The sequence below is a fragment of the Augochlora pura genome, chromosome 7 (assembly GCF_028453695.1).
Source record: "Augochlora pura isolate Apur16 chromosome 7, APUR_v2.2.1, whole genome shotgun sequence".
Classification (NCBI taxonomy): Eukaryota; Metazoa; Arthropoda; class Insecta; order Hymenoptera; family Halictidae; genus Augochlora; species Augochlora pura.
The window spans coordinates 10,814,926-10,827,025 of NC_135778.1; positions in this window are offsets into that span (position 1 = coordinate 10,814,926).

Consider the following 12,100-nt stretch of genomic DNA (forward strand, 5'->3'; position numbering starts at 1 on the left):
TTATTCGTCCTTAATATTTTCCTTAATAGGACCAGATCATTTTTGTTTCCTAACTGTCTAAACTTTGATAACAAAAGGATTTCATTTTATTTCAATGTAGAAGAAATTAATAATATTCATATTTAGTAGATCTCGCACGAAATCTTTATCACGAGTGCAAGAGGTTAATTACTTGAATAAATGATTACTCGAATAATGATCAAAATTGTGTTCGAATAAATTTCTTTAACTAATGCTACAGATTTATTCGTAAATATCGAATCAATGTGGAGAGTGTATTATTTGTTACTCGTGGTGCGTTATTCGTACAAAATCTACCCATCTTTGCCTGGAGCATTGTCTTTTAAATCTACCTTCATGTTTTGACAAATTTAAATTTTGTTAGCGGCTTCAATCAAGTAATATGTATTTATAGTTTGCCTTTCCTCATGCTAATTTTATGATACGTTTTATTTAAATCTTGATACTTGGACGTTATCCTGGTAGGTCGTCCTGTCGTGTATTCTAAGTAGGCAGCAAGCATGAGCAGGTGAAAACGAAACAATGAAAACAATATCAAATATAAATACTGTTATAGTAAGTTAAATTATAAATTCATTTATTTCAGTGCAGTCACATTAACTAGGTCACATTAATTAGGTTATAAGCGACCACACGACTTACAATTAACCATACCATAATTATTACGTGACATATTTTAGAATACAATGAACATTAATATTGATATGAATAATTGTAATAGAAAACTATGACGAGTTATATCCTCCTTCGGTTTCGACTCGAGATTTTTTTAACAATTCACCGAGTCATTTCTAACAATAAAACCTTTTATTTTATTCACAATGTCTGAGCTACACTAATTTATCTCGCGTTAAATGTGACAATACACTACTTTCCGAACGTCCGTTTCCCGATTGTTAATAAAGAATTTGGCTCGTTTCAGGAAAATGTATTAACACGGACAACTTTTACTTCGCATAAAGATCCGTTGTCTAATTATAAACTGTAAAATGTGTGTCTCATATCATAAAACGACTTGAGAATTGTAGTTTTGTTTCTATACCATGTAGAGCGCACACCAAAAACAGTTGTTTCCTTAAAATTTACTTGACGATAAGCTATAATAAATATTCTACGAGCTATAGAAATTGCATCGTTGTAAAACTATCAACGTTTTTATCAGATCGTTTTAACCGATAGGAGGCAATAGCTTTTACAGCTTGAGAACGGCGTCGAGTGGTCAGTGCAGCAGCGGAGGAGTGAATAATGGTATTAGCGATCCCGGTTGTGGGATCATGTCGATTCAACGGTGCACGAAAGTTCCTGTCCCGGCTCACAATTGAATCGTCTATTTACGGACGCTGAATACCCATTCTACACGCTGCAATTCTACTTTTTGTCTCTTTGGATCGAGCATGGGTACATACAAGCTCCTTCTTGGAACCTGGACTTTCTAAAACGGCTGTTTCTAGTGATGTTTCTGGGTCAGAGATGTTTTATTCCTTTTTCGCCGGACCAATAGAATCGCCGTCAACCGTGAGCAATCCTCAATCAACGCTTCGGCGATGCTCGACCTTGATACAGATTAGGGGATGCATTTAGCTTGGGAAAAGTAAATTTAGGAGGCCGCACTAATGTCAGCCGTTGTGTAACCTGATTACTGCAGCCTGCCTCTGCGTGACATGTCTCGGTAACCATTCGTCCCTCTTTCAGCGCTATAGTAGTAGATCGATCCAGAAATTAGGGCGGTTTTCATATTGATATAAATTTTCCGTGTAACAATTGTGTAGTAGTTGTGTGTAATAATTGCTTAGCAGTTGTGTATCATACGTCATTTGTTAGCTTTGGTTTCCTCCTTTTATGCGATTGTTTTCTCATTCGTTTCATATGAAAGGCAAAGTGATTAATTTATCGAAACCTTTAAAGTGGCAAGCTTACAAAAAACGTACACCTCCGATACATTTTGCTGTTCGATTAAATCGTTAACGTTCATTCTTGTTAACACGACGCTCTACAGTTTTCAAAAAAAATGAATCGCTTTATTACGAATTTAATCGTATACCACATGTTCGAGATGTTCGCTCTTGTTAATTGGTCACTCTATTGTTTCCAAAAAATTAATCACTTTATTGCTCGCACAAGAAAGTAAACAATCGCGTAACAGCGAAATTAGAACCACTCTTGTGATTAAAGCGAAATTAAAATTACAACCGAAATTAGAACTTGCGGACTCGGTATAGTTGCGACGAGGCAACTACCGCGACAACTTTTCCTTGCTTCTTTCTTGTTACGAAAAATGAAATCGAATTGCTCGACAATCCAAGGAGTCGCGGCAGGTGAGGAACAATCTGCTTACCGGTCGCGTTCGCGGAATTAATTTGTCGTTGCGCATTATCGGCGCCTAGGGGAAGGGGAGCGCGACGTCTAATTTTAGAATTACAAAAATGTATTACGATGCGGCGTTAATGCCGCGAACGGCATTTAAATTGCCCGGTAAACCCGTTTTATGCCGCCATAAAGATACCGATGTGCAAAAATGCAGGTGTGTATATACATACCTGTGTAGGAGACGCCAGGAGGACGGCGCAGTATCCCAATACCTACCCGCCAACAGATAAACCGACCCATTACCAATATAGTAGCCCAGTTGTAAAATGATCGTGTCGCGGGGTACTAACTGAGACAACACTATCTACCGCCCAACGGGGACGCAGTTTTTAGTGGCCGCGACGAGGAAAGGGGAGGGACCATAATCGACCACTTATCTTGCAAGTACACGCGGATACTGTGGGAACACCCTTAGAGCGTGCTGCGAATCGATGAAATAACGATTAATGAGGCTCAGCGTAACTCGTGCTCTCTGCGCTGGGTTCTCTGCTCCGGGAAAGGGTTGTCCATAGTTAGTCAACGGGCATTCGTGCAAACCGTGTAACTGATCATGTTCAAAAACTTCTGATTACTACTTGCATGCAGTTTCTGAACGATTTGAAGAAACCGAATATTAAACGAAGTTATGTTCTCTGTCTCGTGAATTCTACTTGCTATTTGTTGAGTGGTTTTTACTGGAAGTTAATGCAACATAAGGAATATCTTTCTAACCGTAGTGTTTTAATCCTAATTCTTACATTGTTAAGATAAAGAATTTTATTGAGCTCTATTTATAGAAAACTAGAGAAGTCAAGTGCCGACCGAAGTAGCACTAAATATTACTGCTGTATCTTCTACACTGTTCAATTCTTTTTATCGAATCTAAGGTAAACTACGTTTTAACTTAACGATTAACTTAATAATTTCAACTGCATTTAAACTATATTTTAAATGCTTCGAGATTATTTTTTGGCCTTCATTCTTGCTTTCCGATTTACCAGTCGATCTTGCCTGTTTCCAAGCCAACGAATCGTCAGCGGCCTGAACCTTCATGATCGCCGCAGGAGACGAGTGTCGCTGGATTGGCGTCAGGATCATTGTCCTAGTCTCCCGAGGAGCGTTTAAGGAGTCCGTGTCCGGCCGGGCGATAAAAATTAACAGCCGACTGTCGAGTACCAGTGGGGTTTTCGAGGCTGGGTGGATCGGTGCTGTGGGTCGGGAGGTCCTCGAACTCGTGTTCCGCGGAATCCTCGTAAGTCTTATCCGAGAAGGACACTGCAAATGGGCGCAGGTTGGCAACGGTCAGCCCGGTGTAGAGCAGCGGACCGGCCCGGTGGTCACCGTGGCGGGAACCGGCGATAAACTATACTAAACCGAGCTCCGTGGCGATGCTTTATTGGCTTTTATCGAGTTTTAACGCAAGCACACCGGATTCCTTTATGGAAACGCCGTTAATTTTACGACGCGGGCATATTTAGCCCGCGGGCTTCTCGTAAAATCATACTTCGGTCGCGATAAAGTTAAAACATCGGCAGGCTTGAAGCAAAGTTCGCCTCGTAAATATGAACAGGGGTGGCGGGGGTGGGAAAAGGGTGTCGGATGGCAACGCTCCACACCGTGTGCACGTTAGTCAACGTGAATTGTGTGCGAACCCCTCTGCATGTGTGTGTGTGTTTGTTTGTGTGTGTGTGTGCAGGGTAGAAGTCTCTCTGTGTGCGCGCGCGTAGCTAGAGAACAGAGGCGAAGGGGGTGGCTGACGAAGCTTTCACGTCGTTGTAATTAACTTATGGTAATTAACGGGCTCACGGCACCGGGAAAAGATTTTTATTAGGCTTCCGAGACTTTTCAACTTTTTTTATTGGATAGCTTAATCGAGGGCTGGGGTGGCTGGGGCGACGTGCTTCGCCTATCGGGAACACTCGGGGGTGGGCACGCCAACGCTGGCTGGTGGCTTCTGCTGCGGATTCGATGCCAGCCACCACTTACCGTCCGGCGAACAGTATTACGCACTGGCGAACCCCCTCTTCTCATGGCTTTATTGTGACAGCTGACAGCGCGATGCGTGCAAATCGTAAATTGCCGACGGAGTTCGCAATTTTATTCTTTATCGGCTGCGAGTGCTATTGCATTGCCTCGGGACGTCTAACGATTTGTAGGGTCACCGTCGATGATCAGAAACAGAGCTTCGATTAAATTTATTTGTTCTTTCGATCCTTTTAATAGGTTCAGAGCAGCGTGTCGCCATTCGATGAGCTTCTTAATGCTTTTACAGTCTTTCATGTTATTACTCATTTTTGTTGTGGATGCAGGAAATTTACAGTCAAATAATATACATAACTTGTCGCTACTTCTTCTTCTTTTTTAATTTTTTTCCTTTTCACATATTTCTGTGACTAGTGATATTTCTGGTGGGCTGATAAATAAAGTGCCTTTGGCTTAAATTATACGCAATCGTTTTGAAATAATGATGTGTATATTTAAATTCAATGTACAATGTAATTATTTCATCTGTTTAATACACCGGAAAAGCCCTTCGAAGTTAACGTTACAGAGTCATTTGCAAGTAGAAGATAAGTAGATAACAGCACAAAACAACTGCCGTTTGAAAAGATTAAACGTAAAGAAAATAACCATATCGTTATTATCGAAAAAGTTTCCATATCGAGGAAAACGCGATTTATATAATTTTATTTGCCATAAAGTGTACGGCAAAGTTTCCTTGTCGAAAAAGTATTTAATAATACCTGTAATAATACTTTAATAATATTTAACATTACTACAAATAAAATAAAATAATTCCGGACATACGTTGAAGAAATTTAGTAACTTCCGAACAAAAATAATGATTTTTATCTAATGGAACGATGTATATGTATTGTCAATTCTCATGTCGATAAACAGATTGTATGTTGTGATCAGAGTTCTCTATATTCGGAAACATTTTTGCATTTTCTGATTAAACAATATTAAGTTTCGGCGATTCTGTATCGAGCCAGACATTGCACTTTTATTCAGAATCAATTATTTTGCTGATATTGCAACTCTCGCCTATGAAGCTTTGAATAACTTCTGGCTTCCAGTCATGCGATGCATTATATATATGTACAGGGTGGTCCATTTAATAATTGGAATTTCATTTTGCTATAAAAAAAGAACGGCTTAATATTTTTCATTGGTTGAACATTTATTCAAAAGGTTGTTTCATGACATTTATTTATGAAATATGATTTCGGTCAAATGACCACCATGGCTGACTTGACAGTAGTCCACCCGGTCCACCCAATTTTTGAGTACATTTTCGATGGTTACAGGCATAATCGCACCAATAGCAGCATCAATTTCGACCTTGAGGTCTTGAATGGTTACTGGATTGTTGGCGTAACATTTATCTTTTACCGCTCCCCAAAGATAATAATCCAATGCCGTCAAATCGCAGCTTCTTGGTGGCCAATTCACATCAGCATTTCTGCTGATTATCCGATTTCCGAAGACTGGTCGCAAAACATCGATTGTGGCGTTCGCTGTGTTACACGTAGCACCGTCCTGTTGAAACCAAATATCGTCCAAGTCTTCATCTTCAATTTGTTCGAAGAACCAATCGTTCAACATTGCGCGGTAGCGCTCGCCATTGACGGTTACGGCTATTCCTTCTTCATTACAGCAGCAATATTTTCGGTTGAGCGCACTGGACGAGTACGTACACGAGTTGGTTTATCCACCAACATTCCAGTTTCACGAACTCGCTTTACGAATTGATCCACATATTGAGTTCTTGGCACATTTTTTTTGTTAAATTTTGTCTTCAGATTTCTCACAGTTTGAGTTGAAGACTCACCACTTTGGAAATAAGTTTTTAATATTTCCCAACTTTCTTGAAGCGAATAGCGACCCATTTCGTAAATTTCAGAGGGTATGCAAATATCTGCCACTTTCCGAACGACGATTGATTGTTTCTAAAGCCAAATAACTGATAGTTCAAATTCCAAACACTAGATGGACCACCCTTTACATTCTAACACTAAATAATACATTAAACTAAATGATATACGTAGTTTCATAAATGATAAGAATTACATGATACATAAGAACAATTGTATGATTTATCAACTATTCCAGATCAATTAAAGAATCACGTACGAGAACACGGTTGAAAATTACAGCAATTTTTAAAATAAAAATGAAGGAACGCTCTGTACGGTGAACTGTTCCTGCTAATTTGATTATGACATCGCTTACGCGTTTCGAGAGTTATCCAGTGATCCAAGCTGACTGGAATTGATCGTGCAGGACACTTGCCAGTGTCAGGAGGGCAGAGTTGCGTTTTATAGCGCAATAAACGAGGCGGGTTCGTCGCTGAGAAGTCTCCGAAGGGGTTCTTCCGCGGCCTCACGAACGAACGGCCCCGGGGAAGCGGAACGGAAGGGACTGTACACGCGAGTTTTTCAAGTAATCGCGCAGGAAGTCGAAGAGTTACTGCCTGCCGTTGGTATTCGGCCATACGATGGTTTATTCAGGAACAATAGATAGTCCCGCAGTATCCGGGACCTACGTCGAAGAGGAGCGGCCGCATCAAACATTCGATACCGAGGCCACAAATCGGAAAGCCAGACGTCGACGATATATTATGATCGTCACGGACGTCCCCGGTGTTCTTTACCGATTCAGCTGCTGTTACTCGACATCGAAGAGACCCGGAGAAATAGAAAAAAAAAGTGAATAAAAGGAAAACTCTTCCGACCTCGTTCACGTTCCGAAAGAATTTCCCTACTACCTCTTTATCTTCCGACGCAACGAATGCTTTAAACTCTGCTTGTACTCTTATCGTCGACTATTTTAGGTAGAAATAGGGTTAGGATAATAATTAATGCGTTTGCTAATCAAACTTACTAGCAGGTGGTATCTTTTAATCCTTAACCCTACAGAGCTGAATTTGTAACAATAATACCAAGGCGGAGTTTGTCAGATATTCACTAAAATATATTTTCTATAAAATGAATATGATATCGATTTTTACATGGGAATCAAATATAGCATGTATTGCACGTACTTATTGTAAAATATTTTATAGTTACACATACAAAATTAGCGATAATATAGACACAAAATATAATATAGGTGAAGGTAGAGTCTGTCAAATTCCGTAGTCGCAGTTAATAAATAAATTGGTACAAAACCCTTGTTTCCATATAAACTTGAAAGTAGTGTTTTCCTGTTGTTGCTTTCATCAATCATACTGGTTTCTAACAATTCATTTTCATTCTGTCATACATTTCATTGAAACTGAGTTTACATAAAATGTACAGAATCGAGAAACTTTATTAGACATTTAAGCAAGTGATTTAGTGCTAAAAAGTCACGCTACATCTATACAGCGAAACCTTGTTGTTCCTATAAACGATGGAATCTAAATTAATTACTTTTAAAGCGATTAAAGTATAAGTGGAAAAAGGAACGTTATTTATTATAGAAGATAACAATTGTATCATTTGCCAGAGGTTAGGATGAAGTAGAATAGTTAAAACTACAGGAAATGAATAATTTGTTCTTTGTTTCATAAATGGTTAACTTGTCAGGACCGAGAGTAAATACCTAACATTATCCACTTATGACTAATAAAACTGGTATTTTTATATCGTATGCGTCATTAACAACCGCATTAAAAATTTCATTCAAGAATGAAACCAATCTATCACGAATCTATTAGTTCGAATGAAAATAGAACGGACGACAATTCCACGAATAATTTTTCCTGCGAATCCTATGAAACATTAGACATCCTATTTAAGGCAGTCAGATCAAGTAACAGATCAGCTAAAAAACGATATCCAACCGGCCCCGTGAAGACGAGAATCCTGTCATTACTTTTGCAGGAGCCTGCTAAAAAGAGCGGGACCGTGGCGATAGAGTGGAAGATAAATAATTTGTTCGGTCCGGAATTAAATTGCCGCGGGCAGAGCACGAAATAGTGGAACAAGAGAGGCGTCCCGATGGAGGCGTTTCCGGAGGAGGACACCGGGGTTTCGTGAATCGTTAGACGCTCTTTGTAAAACACGATCCCGGTCCTTTTCCCGGACGCGTATCTTCGCGCAACCGCGTCCCGTGTGTCGAAAGGTAGCGTACCCGTGTAGGAGGTGAATAATGAATGGCAACGTCGAAACAACTTGCTGGACCAGCGTCGAGGACCAGGAGGAGGACGAGGCGGTCGCGCGCTCCAACTCGCGGGCGAGGCGAACGAGCGGAAAGAGGGACCCGGGGAGGACGACGCGGTTACAGCGCGAGTTCCGGGTGAAACGACATGAAAAATTAACGGGCTCGCGTTTTGACGTTGCGTCAAACTTTCGTTGTACGGGTGATAGATCGTCGCGCGACCGTGTAGATTACTCTCGCTGCGGCGCGACGCGGCCTGGACCAGCTTGCTCGGAGAACGAGAGAAAAAGGGAGACAGGGCGAGAGGGACAAAGAGAGAGAGAGAGAAAGAGAGAAAGAGAGAGAGAGAAAGAGAGAGGACGAAAGACGGTTTTGAATTTCTCTCTTAACGACCATCGGACAAATCCGAATTTTACGAGCGACGCTCTCCTCGTCGCGTTGCGTCCACTCGCTACCTGTCCACCGACGAATCTGCTTCGTATCCGGCTAAGTATTTATGGGGAGATTTATTGCCACGATGGCACAAAAGTCCTGCCAGCTCGTTGGATATGAGCTGTAGTCACGCCGTTTATGCAACTTTGTAAATGCCCGCGCGGTTTGTTCCGCAATCCCGGCGCCGGTTTTCCAGTTCGAGTGGCCTTAAAGTGCTCGAACGTCTGCAATCAAAATCATGAGTTCATTTTTGAAAATTCACGTAATGACGGAATCGTGTAGTCTGCTGCAGAGAAGTCCGCAACGGCGGTCGGGTGTATAAAAGGCAGCCAGAACGAGCGGTTGCAAATTTTCTGATATATCTAATGGAAATTAGTGCAGTTAATAATAAATTTGAACGTTGAAGTTTCGGATAATCAATGTTCCACTGTATTAAGATACATTTTAACACTTTGACTGCCGCATAACCGTACAGATTTATTTGTTCCAATGCTACGCTAATTTATTATATTTTTCTAATTTTATTAGGATCCACGAAACGTAAGAATAGGATATGTACGCCAACAAAGGGTCTACTGGGGGACTTTGGAAATATTTGATTTATATTTGTTTAAATATGTTATAAAATATTTTGTGAAGATAAATTAAGATAATCAGCAAGTAAGAAGCGTTTTAATTTATTAAGTATAAATAAAATATTGAAAAAGTCCCCATTGAGTAACGACTTGGACAAATGTTAATTCCTTGATTACGAGGGTAATGAAACAATATATTTTAAGATTAAACCTGCCATAAATGCTGTTTTGACCAGTTACCCACTTCTTATATTAAGAATATTGACATTATATTATGTAGTTTGTGTATCGAAAGTGATTGAGCTAATTTTCTAGTTTCTGTATGCATTGCTACAAAATCGATTTATCGCCTAAGTATATTCAATGTTGTTATTCTTAACATTTGGACAATCGGATGAGATCTTTTTGTTTAAAATTAAGTCATCTGATGATTCTTTAATTTTATTATGATTTCTACGACGTACAAATATTGTAAAAATAAATAACGCACTATAAGTTTGCTTTGAAATAGTCATTTAATCGAATAAAATACTGCAATTTAATGAAATTCTTTACGTTTTTGGCGTGGTCTTCTAAGTATTTAATCCTTTGCACTCGAGTGGTGACTGTGAGGCACCATAAAATTGTTCTATCACGTTGCAAAATAATCTCTATACTAACAAAGGTTACATTTAACAAATTGTTAAGGTTATGTTACGTTATTACGAATGACAAGAATCAATTACAGATACATAAAATATACTTTTTTTATATAACATGGAAATGTTATATGCCAGAGAAATTACTTCAGATTTCCAGTTGAAATGGCTTCGAGTGCAAAGGGTTAAGTGTCACAAGTAAATCACTGCCAGTGCTCGCTAAATTTCGTGTAACTTGTTGAAATTTTTCAAGATGTTGCGCGGTATTCATTACGTTAACCAGAGCATGATCGCATCGAATTGCCAATGTAACGTTACAATTAATTTTTCAACATTTGATCATCACGCTCTACTCGCATTCCCGTCGCAACCCGATTATCACGCCGCAAATAATCGCGAACCACGTCGACGGTCCACGAGGTAGCATGAGGAACGGGAACAGCCTCAACTATGAGGCTCGAAATCGGCTGCTCAAAGGCCGGCAGCAAAATCGCGATGAGGCCGTCCGAAGGCGGGCTGTTAAAGAGCCCGAAGAGTAGCGTCGAAAGGCGCGCAATTCGCCGACGCAATAAACCGATTGCGAGCCCGACTAATCCTTCGTAACCGTCTCGATCTTCGTATCCGGGATTTCGAGATGCGTCGACAACGAGCAACGGGAGGACAGAGGAGGAGAGCGAAGGAGGGGGAAACGATATTTCATTCGGCGTACGATCCCGCGAATTCGTCCGCTCAAAGACTTCAAAGGAGGAGGCTCGCGAGTTGCCGGATGTCCGGCTGTTCCTCCGCGACATCGAGTCTTCTTCTTGGTCTGAGAGAAGGAACAGATGAACCGAGCGATAGAGAGAGAGAGAAGGAAGAGGGAGAGGGAGAGAGACAGGAAAAATAGAGGAACACGAGGGGATCAGAAGGAGACGCGACCGTAGAGGAGAAAGAAGAAGAAAAGGAAGAGGAGGAGGAGACAGAAGGAAGGCTCACCGTTCAGCGAGGTACTCGAATTCGTCCGGGGCTTGTCGGCTGGCAAGTACGACATAAGTCACCTACTAAATTAGTGGGCAAGGGGCGGTGCATAATTCACCGCGGGTTAATTGGCGAGCGTTTTCACGCCAGCCGGCAGTCTGTCAAAGCGGCTACAGTTTAGAGGAACGCTGGTTCCCCGAGTCACCCGGGACAGACGTTCGCTCTGCCGCTCGTATAGAATCAATTTTTAAGCGGTTAACTCGCCTGTCTCTTCCTCTCTCTCTCTATCTCTCCCTCTCTCGCTCTTTGGAGAGCGCTCACGGATTCGGATGGAAACACGCCGGACGTTAAAAGCTGAATTAACGACCGACAGCGATAACGCCGCGGCCAACGAGACAGCATTGTTACGTCACTGTAATTGTTCGCCGGCTGTTCGGATATTAGGTTTAGAGGGTATCTGTCCACCACGCGGACGGCTCAATTGCGGTTAGAACGGTGATTCGGGGAAAACCTGGCCGGCTTTATGGGGACTAATCTCCGAGTCTATAGTTTATTATTTCCTGGTGCGTGATACGCGAGTTTCAACCCGTGATCGTAAAAGAGTTAGGGGTGTCGAATGGGTGCAGATTTCTAGGTGGAAAAGTGGGGTTCTTGGGGATTGGAACAGAGGGTGTACAGGGTGCGAACGATAAAGAGTAGGGGCAGGTAAACGTTTCCGACGCTTGAGGCTCGATTGCTGAGATACTATTCTCAAATTATGAGGAAAATTTGAGTGATGTTACTAGACTGTAAATCTTTATGGCAAATAAAACTGTTCTATCTCTTTCATAAGTATTAGTTAAATAGAAGTGTACTCTATTTCTTAAGTCCTTTCTTTATTACATCCTTTATTATTATTATTACTATTATTGTTATTAGTATTGTTTAGTGATTACGGGTCGAAATACCTTTTTACATAGAGAAAGAAAGTACAATAAGTGTCAA